Raw genomic sequence first — 16954 nt, forward strand, 5'->3', positions numbered from 1 at the left:
TTCATATCCTTCTTTTTTAATTAGATACCTAAAACATCGATGAAGGTCATCAACGTTGTCATCATCATAAGGTCGGTATCCATGTGTTGCATATTCGCGTACCGTATTATCGCTGCGTATCTTCACAAGACGCTACAAACTATTCGACGTTACCACGAGTGGTAGGGACAGCGACGTCCCTAAGCAAAGTGCCGCCCTTAGGGTGCAGACACACGGCATTGGAGTCGACGTGCATAGATGTGCGTCGACGCAGGTCGACTGCAATGCCGTGTGTCTGAAGCCTTAGGCAGACTTAGAATGCCGTTCCCATTCACATTTCGTGTCAAGATTTGTGCGGAATTATTCGGTGCATACCTATCAATTATAATAAACAGACAAATGCAACAATGAATAATATAATACAATATATACGCACACATAATCTAGGATTAAGTCATTTCCACGAAACCTACTCTAAAGCAGCGATGGTATTAAGTACGTGGAGGTAAGAGGCATTAGGTATTAGTAACTAGAGAACAAAATTATTACTGAAAGCTTATGCACAGAGAATACAGTACTCTTATGCATAAAGCTAATCACACAACCAAAAAAAATGTGCAGGATTACAATGTTAGAATAATTACACAGTGTAATTTGTTTTAGTCTTAAGGCTATACCTCAGTTGAGGCATGGTCTAAAAAGATCGTGGCTAGGCGATGCGCGGATTGCAGGTCGCGGAAGCAAATGACGCATGCCGAACGAAATATAATTTTGTCATATAAATCCAACATGCGTCCATTTAATGTTCTATTAGTAACAATAATAATATATTCATTGAGATGTTTTCTTTTTCAAGTAAATGGGTAACATTTTTGGTCATCTTTACACGATTTAAGAATTAATACCCCCGTCGCCATCACGAAACAAATTGACGTATTCACACCTCGACGTTCGCTCTCCGAATGCCAGCGAGTCCAAAATTTCGTCGCGCCTATAGTTGAAAATTATTTGCCGTTTCACTGATGTATCGTCTTAACAAAGCAAGTTCAGCGGGTAGGTACCGGTCGGTCAGAAACTGACGCTGTTATTAGGAGAACAACACCGCCTCAGTTCCGAGGCAAAGGCTATTAATTTCAGTGTTTGCAGCCATCATTAATAAAAATCAAAAGGGATGTTAAATCACAAAAACTAATCCCCCATTACAAGAATAGGTAAATTCATCCATAACTCTGATGGATTCCTTATACTTAACACAACTCAACCGCATTATCATACTGGTATTACTACCTATCATTAGGCAGACATGAAAAAAACATAAATAACCATTACGCTTGTAAACCATTAACAAAAAAATGAATACCCCCTGAATCCATAAACGCCTAAAATCGGAATAACAAATATGAATACATTGTATTCTTCAACTTAAAAGAGTGGCCGGAACAAATGTGACATAAGACGTTAGTACATGCCTTTATAAAAAAAATATTTAAATGCTAATGAATTCCCCTCCACGAAAAGCCGGCGCTGTACGCCTATTGCATAATTCATATAACATTGTATACATTATTCATGAGCGACGACTGATGATGCAGGATGCATTTTGATAAGTCAAGGTTAAAACGTCATCTCTAATATTGATTTCTTCTTTCATTTCAAATATGTGTCTACTAATTTTAATATAGTTAGTAAGTAATAATTGATTTTTATGATTGAATGAATGTGTTTGCGCTTGACGGAACTATTGAAGCATTTTGTAAAATCTCTAGAAAACCTATTTATAATATTAAAGTGCTTGAGGGTAAATTATAAAATAAATGTCTTTAAGTATTATTAAAGTATAAAGTATTGGACAATGTCGTACATTGTCACTCAAAGTGCCACACGATACTATTTTCGTCTCACGTGTGGATATTTATGTTAACTGTCATCTGTAACTGTGCAAAAAAAGATATCGAGTACTCGTTGATAACGCAGGCGAAAATTCGAGTTAATTTATCGTATTTATAGATTTTTGTATTTTCACCGCGTGTACTTCTTCTTTCTTTTCTCGACGTTTCGGGCTCGTTGCAGAAATCATCTTCAAATTGTCAACTTCACGGAATCTACTCTGAAAAGTTGTGTTATTCACGTGTCTTTCACAACGAAATTCACCGCTTCCTTAAAATGTGCCGCCCCTAAATCTCGCATAACCCATCTGCAGGGGAGTTACTGCCACTAGTAAATAATAAATACTTAAAAACTATTAAAATAGTATTATTTATTACCTCGAAGTATGGAAAAAAACATCTTCGAATATCTATCTTATCACATGTCAATATCTACATAAACAATTTTTTTGTGGGTAGGTACGTTTTGGCTATCTTTTGATAATTCTAGCGGAACGTTATTTTTGATGGATTGATGATACTTATGATTATGTAAGTCACCTTCTCGTTTCATGTACGTTACATTGAAGATTTCCTATTGTAGGTACTGTTACACCCCCGAATGGTCGCCATTTGGGGATGTCTCTGTGTATCTGGAGAGGCCCGAGTCGGTATCAAATCCAACAAATAGTAAGGGTTGATTACGAAAATAATTAAATAATGTTAAATATCTGACCGGCAACATTGTCTGAATGCCGTTAAAAAAAATACGAATGGCAACGCCGCATTTGTACGGCTCGTAAGCAACCGTTTGTTTTAGCGGGAGAAGCATTTTTGACAGCAACGCAGTAAGCAGTGTTAACCTCGCTATCCGTCAAAATTAAATTGAAAAGAATTTGTATAAAAATATAACCATTTAGAACATATTAACGTAAATATACCTTGCCGTTTCCAACACAATTCCGTTGTGTTATTTGTTTACCTCCAAGTCCTAAATCTTGACGAAAATCCATAGAACGAAGCAAAGTGACAGAGTGTTTTCACTTTCGAAAATGGAGGGAAATTACAGTACCTAATTATTTTTAACACGAGTCCTAATTCAGAGTTTTTTTTAAAACTAATCAAAGCACGTTGCCAACATTTTTTAACAGTTTTTCGTAACCCTTATGCTGTGTCCACATTGGCAACAAGTTGCTGGCAACCTCATTAAATTTCACGATAATTATCATAATTTATATGACCATAAATTATTTTAATCGAAATTTAATGAGGTTGCCAGCAACTTGTTGCCAATGTGGACACCGCTTTAGGGCCTAGATTAAAATGAAGTATGTAATTATTTAAAAAAAAAAAATATCGCGATGATGTGAATTACAAGAATATAAATTTAACATAACGCAATCATAATACAACGTGTCCTTATGCCGAAAATTCTTTGTAATATTTGAAGTGGACGTCTTATTCAAATCGAGTATTCTTTGATAGCTGTTTTTGGCTGTAAGCCCATTGTCTGAGTACAAATTTACGTTACTTGACCGAGTTTGAGAGGAAAGTAAATAGATACGCGATGAATAGATAAGGGGGAGTAAGGATAGGGGGTGAAGATAAGTCTACTCGGATGGCGTAAGAGTGGGGGGAGTGAATGACCCTTCGGCTTTGCGAGCAGAACTGGATCCCTCCAATTAGAGGTCGACCCGCGGAAAATTCTGAGGGGTGCACAAGTTACCCAAAGTTTTACTGAAATACATTTCCGATTATCAACTCGCCGGTGTTTTTCCAATAGATTAGAAGTTTATTTGGTCCCCTTCGGCTTTAAACATTGTTAGCAAATTGCAAGTAGATACGCAAAAACTAACTATCTTTCATATCAAAAAACAATAACCCGGTTGATCTTTGGTCGCAATTTAGACAACATGAATTCGATGGTATTTATTTACTATGAGCAACGTTTCATCGCAACTCGCAGGTAACCATAATATTTTTCAAGCTTTAGAATGTCCATCAGAATGAGACTTGGGCTCGGAAGCCAAGTAAAAGCTATACCTACTTGGATAACACAGGAAACGGGGCATACCCCCTAGGCCCCTAGCGTCTGGGTGAACATCTTCAGTGTTCAAATGATCATAACAAGATCAAAAAAAAAATATTTTCTGTAAGTACACAATTGTTTTTTTTTTATTTTCAAAATTTTGTTTTTCTGTGTAAAATTGTACTTAAGTATGTTTTTTTAATTTATCATTATTATTTTATATATTCTCTTCTTCTCTCTTGTGAGGGTAATATTTGTTATAATGGTAAGTCTCATGTTGTGCACGTCAGATATGGACTCATTAGGATAATATTCGGAAGAGAATTTTTCTTAACTGTTTTCCCTCAAAAACGAAGGTATATGTATATTCAACCGGCCCAACACTTAGCCAGATTACATGTGGGAAAGAGCATTAATGTACTTACAAGACGATGCAACCAATAGGTATGTATTGTCCCATAGATTTGTAACAATTATTATCTAAAAAAAATATCGAGGGAAACATAATTTTAATATTATTCTATTTTACGCAAAATCTGTAAGTTAACGACTGGACCTAGTTAGTGCTCTCAGTTTGAATGCCCCCCCACTGGACATAGGTACTAGGTAGGCGCTAGAAGGGCAAACGAGGGGAGACCTTTATCGCGGGCATTGTTGTAATACGCTTTGTTAGTCAGCCGAAAGTAATGCGGGGGCATCTAATTAAAAAAAGATGAGCCAAAAAACACCAGCTATTTTGCCAAAGATACGAGCCCATTTACCATTGGCGTGCGGGACATCACGCCTATACAGCTGTAAACTTGCACAATATCAAATCAATATCGAACTGACGCCGTACCTGGATAACTGCACGTGCGAACAGATTTACAAAAGGAACACTATTACTTGATGCTGTACGTATAGTGTATGGATACTATCTCTGGCATTATCTACCAGTCTTTCTATTGGGCATTCATGCAGAGATCGGTCACCTTTTCACCACGGAGAGCGCAATACACATCTGAAAATCGCGGAGCGTACACAGCTTTAAACCGATAAAAACTTGCAAATGTGTACAAAATTTAAAAATTTAGGTATATAACAACACAAAATTATTGTAACAATTATAATACATCAATACATAAATATGATAAACTACCCTCGATAGTCGCTGATAGAGCCATAATAGATCTAGGAGAAAGGATTGGGAAATCTAGCATTCTTCACGTTAACTGGCATCTTTTCTTCGTCTGGCATATTTTTGTCAGCGAAAATTCACACACTGGTGAGGGGGCATCCAATATACCTACTCCGAGGACGACTCTGCTTTAGAATGTACAAGAGAAATTTATTTTAGTGTTTTACTTATTTTTTCTAAGTACGTGGTGTCAATGTAAATTGTAAATATGTAAATGATCCTTGCTAGTGTTGATGTCGATAGTTCAGCGCTAAGTCAAAAGAACTGAGATTCGATTCAAACACCATGTATCTGTGATTATATCTAAGAAATCATGTTTGTTTTTTCAAGGTACAACCTAACATTTCGATGGCGATGTCAAATGGGAGGGCGACATGTGTGTTCAACTAAATAATAACGATTGGCGAGAAACACGCACTGATGAGCTTAGGGTGCTTAAAAAAATACCTGTCACGAGAGAAATAAGTACGCCTTTGGTGTCTACCTATCTAATTCAAAGGAAAACTCAAGATTAAAAGGACGAAGGGAGGCTTGCTACGAACCTGGTTAGAGGGAGGGGGAGCGTAGCGGTTTTCCGGCATTTTTGATCGCTTCTTGTAGGCAATTATTATTATTTAATTATAAATCATTTTCGTTTGACGGCTGCTTAAGGAAATAAACGACTCAGGTTTTTCCGCTCAACAAAAAGAAAAGCTTATGAATAATAATATGATTAATTTCCCTTTTAATGGGACAAAAACCCTTTGAAATAATAAAGGGTTACAATATAAAAGTTCAGGAGTTAACAAGTGTGATAATATAACATAATTATTCGGAACACCTATTTTCGCAAACCAGATGATTGTTGCGGATACTGGGTGTATGAATATCAGAAACGAGGAGATAAGATAAGGGAACCATGCAGCTTCTCGTCACGGTCATATCTAAGGTGAACCTGGTTCATCCACGCTCAGTCTCAATCTGACCTGCCCTTTCTTCAAACTGATTGGATTATGGTGTAATGAGAACCTATTTAAATACCATCCACAAGGTGGAGCAACTACTGGCGAACGATAGAGATTTTTGGAGAAGAAAAATTAGAATAACTACACCACGGTAGATGTAAGATGCACATATAGCATTTCTTCCCATGCACAACAAATAGCTACTTTGTATATTGTATTTAAGGTCACTATCGCCGACATTGTTAAAATTGTTTCAAGCGTTTGGTTTTGTCGAGCTCAACCCCATCCCGTTCTTTCTTAAAACCAGTCAGAACTGTCAAACCGCATTTGTGATGTGGTACATATGCAATTTTTTCAATTCACTCATGTTCTCGTATGGCAGCAGGGTGTCAGTCAGTAAAAGGTATGGTCGGTGGCAAGGAGAGGTTGTGTGAAAGGTGAATTAGAAAACGCCGTATTATATGGAAGAATAACAATAAAAAAAATCGCTGCAAAATTGGATGCGGAATGCATAGAAGCGGACGCGATGAAGAGAAATGGGAGAGTCTACTAAATTAAATCCATATTATGTACATCAATATATGCATGTTGAATTTCACATGAGAAGCACAACTCAATGCATTGATATATTATTATTATAGACAGCGGTTATTCTATTCACTAAAATAAAAATAGTCTAAAGTAACCATGGAAACTTCCAAGCTTAGTCTATTTCAAATGTCAATCGAACCTAAATAGAATTGCAATTGGAAAATAATATACCATATCCAGCTGCAATGTCTAGTCGCATTTGTTGGAAACTGTGTGGCAGTGGTCAGCAACCGACGGTTTAGGAACTGTAATTGAATTTACATCTAATCTAAAGCAATGGGCTACGATCGATCTCCAACACACAAAACGAAAGACAAATTTGTATTCGCGTTGAAACATTTCGAAAAACTAATGAAATCAGTTTAATGATTAAAAACTACCAGTAAAAATACATAACACCAATATTATTTATTATGAAGTGACGAAAAAAACAGAAAATGTTGAACGAAGAGAAAGATACATTTTAAATGTAAACCCCTCTTATATAATTATATGACAATCGTAGAAATTGTAGGAAAAATGCAAAACATTCAAATAGAAAGCGAGTACAGATAAAGTCAGGTGGCATATAGGTACGTAAAAAATATATTACAGTTATCATCACATCTTTACATCTTGCAATACAACGCAAGAAATGTCAAAGTAATTATATCGTAGACACGTCTAAATCCTTACCTACTTGTTGCGAGCTTGCTCCTCGGCGGAATATAATTTTTACCTGCCCGAGATACAGGGGCCGGGGAATAGATTGATTTGCAAGAACTCACCTGTAAAGAAAGAAAAACAAACATTAAACATATTATATCGTAATACAGTAAAATGTAGTTATAATAAATTAACACTAGGCTAAAATAAAAAAAAATGTACTATATCGGTATCTTCAAATTTATGCGTGAAAGAGGATTCAAACATGTATTCACTGTTTTGCATGACAAGTTATAAGGATTCCATTGCTTACGTTGGATCGTTTGGTACTATGGTTTGTAGAGTCTCCTTAGAAGAGAAATGAGCTTAAGCTGATACTGAGGCTAAGAACAGGACACATAATGGGTAAGATTTGATGTCCTCATGAGATGAAGCGATCCGCAGCTGCGCGGTGAATGTGGTGTTTTGGACGACATTGTACATTTAGGAGTACAATGCCCTAAATATGAACGACACAGAGTACAGCTGTGAATTGCGGATATCTTTGACAGTGTCAACAAATTGAAAGGTGTCCTGGCGGTGGGTAAGACGGAAGAGCATGGCAAAATTGTAAAGTTCTTTAATATAATTGGAGTGAGGACCTTATCGGCGGATCCTCCTCTACACGAGAAGAGGCGATATGACAGCGAGTCGCAGTCCTAGCCTCGGTAAAATCATTAATAATATATTTTAGCAAGTAGTATACATTTTATGAATGGATCATATGAATGGAAGGATATTTTCAGAAAGTTGACAATTGTTCCCTACCTGTACAGACTTTACAATCGCAATTAAAATTTTCTCAACTCGATTAGATACTTGTGCACTTAGATCATTTGAATCCAAGCCTCGTTCCATACAAAGGACATGTAGGTAAATACTAACTACCATCACAGAGGGAAGATTCGTTTAATTCTGACAGAAATCAGAAGTGAATGAACATTGCAAACATCTGTGATCCTAAATTCTAATATCAAAGTTTAGGATAATATCAAATTAAATTGAAAATTTTATCCCACTTGACATCAAGCCGTATGTTTATTATTACTAGGTATGCTATTAATTTTCTAAGCTTTAAAAAAATATTAAGAAATAAATAAATACATACAATTGACTACCAACTAAAAAATGTTGTTCTTATCTGCATTTACAAACTCAACTAGGTAGGTACCCAACAGAAAGCCAAAGGAAATATCGGAGAGTGAAGAGGTACTCATCTCGCTTCGACTATTATTTACACTCGACGCAACTTAGTTGGAGCTGGTCTCCAACAGGACGACTCTTCAGCCTTCAAGTCTGCAGTCTCGAGAGGACTTCTACTCTGCAGGGTGAGGGAATGCACTCTGGAGTAGACGGGTGTGTGTGTAGATAGGTAAGATGACAAGTAGACACATAAAAAAGATACCATTGATAAGATGGACAAACTTACGTATAATGTTTAAGTTGTCAGGGAGTTTGTTACCCTATCTATATACATCTATCGTCGAACATAGCACTGCAAAATAATAATGGAACCTACACATGAGAATCAATTTAATAGTGTTATATTGTGTATGTCTAAACAGTGCATTTACGATGAAAGGCATTGTATAATTAATTGAAATATAACATAATATATATGTATGAGATCGTCCATATGACATCAAGCCTTAGGGGTTTGACATAATATTGTGAGGAAAGGGTTTCAAAAAAATCAGAAAGTCAATTATTAATACACTTATTTTTTGAAACAATAAAATATTTGCCTAAAACTTAACTTAACTTACACTAAAATAAATGATTCAATCCAATTCTAATCGAGATTATGTAATTTTGAAAATTAGGCTAATCTACCATAAACTATTTATTTTTTGATATATAATGCGCATCAAGAATTGACAGTTAACAGTGTACAAGCGAAAAAATAGGTGCGTAAGTACCTATATAAAATTTATAGCGTTATTAGCAAATCATATTTCGCTCATCAGCATATTCAGACATTGTAGGTATATTTACATAATATAATATTATTTAAAATAAAACATAAAAATAATACCTTCTCAACGGCTTTTCTATTACCAAATTCTCAATCTCAATTTTTCAATTACCCATATGGAATACGTCTTATGCACTCAGTGTGTTTATTTCAATTAATATAATGTTTTTCCACCAAGAATAATAAAATTATTGACAGTTCTGTATCACCGTTAAAGTCATCTACATACAATTATTATAATACCCGTTTGAGCATTTCGATAATTTGCCCATTGTCAGTTAAACATAATATGTAGTGGTGAAGGGTACCTACCTGTTGAGGTAGGCTGTGGTAGGTTACTGAAACAAAGTCATAAGACAGCAATATATTCAGGACTTGATTTTAATTTTGTTCATCTTCGGTATTTTACTGAACAAAAAATATTAAATTTTACCTCTTTAAAGTAAGATACATATTTCACGGTTTCACGAAAAAAGGACAACAAGCACTAAAATAAATAAAAAAAGTAACGCCCAACCGCGTTCGAACTCAGGCTAGAAAATTCTATTGTATCAATAGTTTAGCGTTTTGTCGGAGGGACTGTTTTGCATGAAATCCCGCGCGACGAAAAATAATGAATATATTATATTGTAAGCATGTCAGGCTTTTATACCCTTTGCTTCGGGTTTTGAGATTGTATGCGTGTGTAATTGTTTGTATGTGTTGTACGCGTGAAATGTACCAAATTAGTAGAAGCCTTTGTAAGAGTGTGTTTGTATTATAGCTGGTTAAGTATTAGTGGAATTGCCATGTGCCGTCTGGTTGACCAAGTCGACAATCAATAATTTATAATACATACTTACAAATAGTTGGCAAATTATATTTTTTTAACAATACGAGGTTCCGTTATGTGCATTACCTGTATAAAAGTACCTACATAAAAAAATCAGTGCGTGTACTTATGTACGCGCGTTAGAAGTTATACTTCTTTGGCATAACAAAACAAAAACAAAACTTGTGATTCTTAGACTAAACTTAGATTCTTCGACTAGCTCTTAATTATTTTGTTATTTCTCGTTGTTTTTATTTTTAAAGTAACAAATGTCACTCTGACGTTTAATGATTTGTTTACGTAAGGCATTTCAAATGGCCGACAATAATAAATTCGCTGCCTAGGCAACGGATCAATTCTACTACTGTATACAGCTGACTGATTCGCAGCTATTTTCATACCGTCGTAACGGTGTGCGCGCGCAGCACTCAATTTCACTCTCGCCCCAAAATAAGTATAAAATTAACAATTTCTTGCAGCTCATTGAAAAAGAAAACCAATCCATGTTAAATGTACATAAGTAACATATTTAAATCAACCATGTGGGGTCCATATGCTCCGCCTTGTAGTGGAAATGGTAATTTATCTTTTTACGTTCAGTCTAGTTTTTCACTATCTGTATGCATGGTATAAGGTTAACGTATCTTGTACAATCGCAGAATAAACAGTGTCACCTGCGAAGTTGGCAGCAAATCAACGGGACATCAGGGCCTTAAAAGGAAGCCTGGGTCGGCGGCAGCAGCCGGCCAGCCTCGCTATGAAGTATATGGTTGGGACAAGAAATACGCTGGAAAAAGTGGTACAGTAACGTTGTATTGATTGGGGGACCGTTTCTATGGAGTACCTAACTACAAATAGTAGAACCATTTACACGTCAAAATACGCAATACGATACCTACATATCGCTAAGTTCAAGGGCAGTGTTATGGTACCTATACAGTAGTGTTTCCCAGATTCTACACGGAAATTATCATTTAAGGCTATACTTCAGCGGAGGCATGGTCTAAAAAGATCGTGACTAGGCGATGCTCCGATTGTGCAAATGACGCGAGCCGAACGAAATATAATTTGTCATAAAAATTCAACATGCGTCCTTTTAATGTTATGTTTATTATTATATTCGTAATAATAATAGTATATTTATTGACATGTTATCTTTTTCAAGTACATGCAGAACGTTTTTTAGTCATCTTTACACGATTTAAGAATATATTCCTCCGACGCCATCACAAAACAAATTGACGTGCGAACAGGTCGACTATCGCTCTCCGACTGGCAACCCGGCCGAAATTACGTCCCACATGCTGTTGAAAATTATTTGGCGTTTCACTTAAGTACGCTCTTAAGGATAATCATATCACATCAATTTATCAATTTGCAACGCTCAACTATATATTTAAAATATTCAATAGCCTTGACGTAAAGTGGCGCAGCAGGCGTTAAAGTAAATTTGTGATGTGTGTTAATATAACTTAGCTGGTTGACCCGCCACGCCTGTTGTTTACTTCTACCAACATCACGGAACCGTTTCCTCGTGTCAAGCCTATCAGATACCATTAGAGATGGGTGAAAGACTAGACAATGCGCTCCCCAAAGACGTAGACATTTTCGGTGACGTGCTATGTACCTATGTTGTATTCAAAATTTTATTTGTATGTATAAAATTGTAATTAATAAGTAGGTATGTATTTTTTATTATTATTTTATATATTATTCTCTTCTCTCTTGTGAGAGTAATATTTATTTTTTTATAATGTAAATCTCATGTTGTGCACGTATTGAATTTAGATTTGTTATGTCCACAATGTTTTGTTTTCTTAAATAAATAAATAAATATGACTGGGAAAATGATGACAGCCAGCAGCCATTGAACACCTGACATGACGTATAAGCCACTAAACGGCCACAGTCCAGCTGGATCGAGAAATTGATTCATTCAGACAAAAATATGGGACAGCAAACAACAATGGTGCGGAAGGGGCAAGGGGAGTCGCTCATAGACCAAACATGCTAAAATTACTTATTAATGGCTTGACATACTGTATTATGTTTGAAAGTATTATTCAATCTATGGCATCGAATAACATTGCATTTCCATAAACGGCGACGTTGTGGCAAAGATGTTGTATTTTTCGGGTATGTTAACGCAAGGCAAAACAAGAACCCAAAAGTAAATTCTGGCTGCAAAAGTCTGAGGCTAAAATATCGCGCCAAAAACCTGGAATAAATCATCGCTCCAGGCTATATTTATACAATACGGGGACGCCAGAAAGAGAGTGCCCTTCCACTACTTTCAAGAAATATTACTAACAATATGTTTGGATCACTTTGTAATTTAAATTTTAATGACGATCCAAAAAAAAACTTGATTCAATCATTTCACAAAAAAAATGTCGCCGATATTAACGAAATGTGATGTTTACAGTAGTTATTGTTTACTTTTGTCGTGATTTGGTATGGTGTACGATGCCTAAATTTGTAAAGATCTATTGCCCGGAATCTGGTAGTCCTGCATGGCACCAACCCGCACTAACGTGTTTTGATATAAGTACTTCTCAGGTGTTTCCGAATTATATGTTGTGAGTGTTGTGACGTTTGTCAAGGGTATTTGGTTGGTTTTAACGTTACTACTTAGTGAATATTATTTTATCATCGTAAGTATTGTATTTTAAAATGAGGACCATACGCCAATTTTTTAGCTGATGAATACTTCTCGAAATAAATATACTTAAGCAAAATAAAATTGGTCATATCGTTGGAAATAGTATGGTTCTAAAAAAATGATTTTGGCGTGTTTTAGAAGTCATATATTACATTATGTAAAATTACACATTAAATATTATGTAAGTATTTTTGTTATATTTTGACCATATGTGTGATTTATCGGCGTTTGAATAGGCATATACCTACTTCAATAATGAATTTCGTTTGGTTGGTATATAAGCTTATGTACTTCTGTCAACTTTATAGGTCAGAAATCGATGGCATATGAGGCGTCTAATTCCAAAAAGCGATAAGTCCACATTTGGTCAAAATCGAGAAAAAAAAATACGCACGTATTCTTTGTATAATTGTACACAATATGTATTGATCTATAAATTCCAAAACGCGACATAACCCTACGAAAAAAAATATTTTAAGTCTCGATTTATTACAAAAATCATATTATTTAAAGCTTGGTTGATTTCGCGCGTGTTTAAGGGGGGACATGCTCGTCGAAGGTCAAAATTGAGTTTTTATTGTATTTTCAAACCATGATCCTGGACACTCCTTAAACGTTGTAGATAATCTATTTATATAATTTTGAAGCCTTACAATCCTTTATAGTTATTTTAAACATTTTATGACTGCATGAAGTATTTTTGTTACATAAAATAGTATTCTTTTAAACCTCTCGCTCTAATGTTTTAGAATATAGTCATATTTCGGTACAGAACTGTGCAGTGGTGTTAAGATTTTTTACATTTATTAACTTTTAAACGCATTTATAAAACCATTAGTATAATTTATTACGAGATAATTTTTGTAAAATATTCACGATAAAAAATTATTTTGATAATCTCTGTGATCCCAAATTTGACAAGAATTAGGCATTTTATTATTCAAAAAATCGGCAAGATTAACACATTTGAAGATGATTCTAAAGATATTTATTATAAGCTATGTCTTTGACCATTCAAGTGTGATAAAAATCTTATGAATAATGATTGCTTTATAATAATTATTGACCTAAGAATAAGGTAGTGTTTTTTTGAAATACGCCATTTCTTTTGTCATTCCCTAGTAGTTAAGCTACAACATACGGCCGTAGCCGTAAAATGACAAACTATAATTAAAGTAGGGAGTAAAATTATGTTAACGCGCGTGTTTGAACATGTACCTAACTGAATTTTTTTATTTTTTTTTTTAAACGGTACATGTTCAAACACGCGCGTCAATATCATTTTACTCCCTACTTCAATTATAGTTTGTCAATTTATGGCTACGGCCGTATGTTGTAGCTTAACCATTGGGGAATGACAAAAGAAATGGCGTATTTCAAAAAAACACTACCTTATTCTTAGGTCAATAATTATTATAAAGCAATCATTATTCATAAGATGTTTATCACACTTGAATGTTCAAAGACATAGCTTATAATAAATATCTTTAGAATCATCTTCAAATGTGTTAATCTTGCCGATTTTTTGAATAATAAAATGCCTAATTCTTATCAAATTTGGGATCACAGAGATTATCAATATAATTTTTTATCGTGAATATTTTACAAAAATTATCTCGTAATAAATTATGCTAATGGTTTTATAAATGCGTTTAAAAATTAATAAATGTAAAAAATCTTAACACCACTGCACAGTTATGTACCGAAATATGACTATATTCTAAAACATTAGAGCGAGAGGTTTAAAAGAATACTATTTTATGTAACAAAAATACTTAATGCAGTCATCAAATGTTTAAAATAACTATAAAGGATAATAAGGCTTCAAAATTATATAAATAGATTATCTACAACATTTAAGGAGTGTCCAGGATCATGGTTTGAAAATACAATAAAAACTCAATTTTGACCTTCGACGAGCATGTCCCCCCTTAAATTCAATAAACTTAACAGCCAAAATGCGTTATTGTTCTTTTCGGTTACGAATTCCTTATTTCTCTCCAAAGGCCAGTCTTCGCCACTGCCTGGAGGAATGGTTCACATACAAAAATGTAAATAGGAAAAGACGGAGGTTTAATAAAATGCCGTTCATAAATAATACGGTACACAAACATACGCGTGCGAGACATGATAAGTGGGGGATGGCGCTCGCAACCCCAATGCGAGAGGACCTCGCAGACGAAAGTGGAGGAACATCAACCAAAGTACCTAAGAGGAGTGTTGAGTACTGTTTCAGGGATGTATGAAAATATTATTATCAACATGGCTGGAATAAAAATCAACTTATCGATGTAATTACCTATATTGTTTAGTGATAGTAATGTAATGCATTTCAGATTAAATACTGTTTCCCACATAATAATTGGCATAATAAATATGCATATAGGTTCGCGGAAAATTGGTCGCCCAGGTAATTAATTAATAACCAGTGTCGAAAAACATCGTTAATTTTTAAGAGCATACTTCAGTGAAACGGCAAATAATTTCCAACTACAGGTGAGACGAAATTTCGGACTGGCTGCCAATCGGAGAGCGAAAGTCTAGCTGTGAACACGTCAATTTGTTTTGCGATGGCGTCGGGGGAATTAATTCTTAAATCGTGTAAAGATGACTAAAAAACGTTACCCATTTACTTGAAAAAGAAAACGTGTCAATGAATATATTATTATTATTACAAATAGAACAATAAACATAACACTAAATGGACGCATGTTGATTTTTTATGACAAATTATGTTTTGTTCTGCATGCGTCGTTTGCACAATCTTCGCGTCGCGTAGTCACGATCGTTTTAGACCGTGCCCCAGCTGAAGTATAGCCTTAAGTATGATGTTACAGGATTTTTAACCGTTTTTTGCGATTACTCAATGGCATATGCATTATTTAGGTAAGTATAGATAAAAAAAAAATGCAATGATGTAACTTATTTCAATTGAAAATATCCGTTAGGATAAAACAGATATTGCTAACAATATTATAATTGTGGAAACGAATATCTTTAGCTCAGCACTTAAAAAAAACGATTTTTTTTTCGGTTAGGTACATGTTCAAACACGCGCGTTAACATGATCTTTTCGATTTATGGCTACGGCCGTATGTTGTAGCTTAACCACTGGGAAATGCCAATACAAATGGCGTATTTCAAAAAAATACTACCTTATTCTTAGGTCAATAATTATTATAAAACAATCATTATTCGTAGGATGTTTATCACATTTGAATGGTCAAAGACATAGCTTATAATCAGTATCTTTAGAATTATCTTCAAATGTTTTCATCGCGCCCATTTTTCGAATAATAATAAAATGCCTAATTCTTGTCAAATTTAGGATCACAGAGATTACAAAATATATTCTTTTATCGTACATATTTCACTATATAATGTTAACATTAATTTTACTAATGGTTTTGTAAATTCGTTTAAAAATTAATAAACCTAAAAAATCTAAACACCACTGCACATGGATGTACTGAAATATGACTATATTCTTTTCAGGTCTAAAAGAATACTATGTTATGTAATACAAATACTTTATGCAGTAATCAAATGTTTAAAATAAATATAAAGGATAATAAGGCTTCAAAATTATATAAATAGATTATCTACAACGTTTAAGGAATGTCCAGGGTTATGCTCTGAAAATACCATAAAATCTCCATTTTCACCTACGTTGGGCATGTGAGCCCTTAATTAACACAATCACTGCTGACACGTTAATTAATTTTTAATTACCACATTTAAATATCATGTTAATTATTTATAATGGCAAGGTAACCCAAACGCGCCAGTCGCGGTGTTAGCACTAAATGAGTTAAAGGGATGAAAACTATGTACTGGGTACATTATTATGACAAGGATTTTAATGCCATTTTTTTAGAAAAATTTAACGTTAAGAAAACTTCAAAACGTTGTACGTAACGCCATAAGCTAGATGCGTTTGTTCATAAAAAAACTAAATCTGACAAGAAAAAAAACGCTGTTTTTAGGAGAATTGAGTTGTATATTGTTACATTCATTACTATATAATCCGGACATGTAATTCCTCAACACAAGAAAACATAACACGACAAAAAACGAATGAATGGAGTGTAGCACTTCCGGTGACGTCACGTCCCAGCACAGCTGTGATCCTTCAATAGAGGAGGACTTCAAAGAAAGATTTCAAGGGGCGGGAATCACGGAAAAAAAATATATGTATGCATTATTATTGTAATGTATGTTATTATCAATCACCTCT

This window comes from Rhyacophila brunnea, unplaced genomic scaffold (genome assembly GCF_057557595.1).
Source record: "Rhyacophila brunnea isolate RB1 unplaced genomic scaffold, BYU_Rbru_1.0 scaffold_22, whole genome shotgun sequence".
Taxonomy (NCBI): domain Eukaryota; kingdom Metazoa; phylum Arthropoda; class Insecta; order Trichoptera; family Rhyacophilidae; genus Rhyacophila; species Rhyacophila brunnea.